Source organism: Saprolegnia diclina, assembly GCF_000281045.1.
Source record: "Saprolegnia diclina VS20 unplaced genomic scaffold supercont1.200, whole genome shotgun sequence".
NCBI lineage: Eukaryota > Oomycota > Saprolegniomycetes > Saprolegniales > Saprolegniaceae > Saprolegnia > Saprolegnia diclina.
In genome coordinates this window covers 22,166-22,402 of record NW_008246267.1, presented here as the reverse complement: position 1 = coordinate 22,402, position 237 = coordinate 22,166, and positions in this window count along the sequence as shown.

The following is a 237-nucleotide window of genomic DNA, read 5'->3' as shown; positions in this document are numbered from 1 at the left end:
TTTCCGCACCTAATCGCAATGCGGCTGCATTTGGATTGCAGAAGCGCGCAAAGACTGTCGCAATACCGTTAATCAACACTTCGCATTCTATACAAAAGTTCCTACCAGCTCACCCCGCAAGGGACCTGTTTGATAGATTAATTTAATACACATCGCATTGTCCCGACCCAGTGGTTCGAGAGCTGTCTGGATATGAATCTTTTCCAGTACTAAACCGCTGTACGAGGCATCAACTGC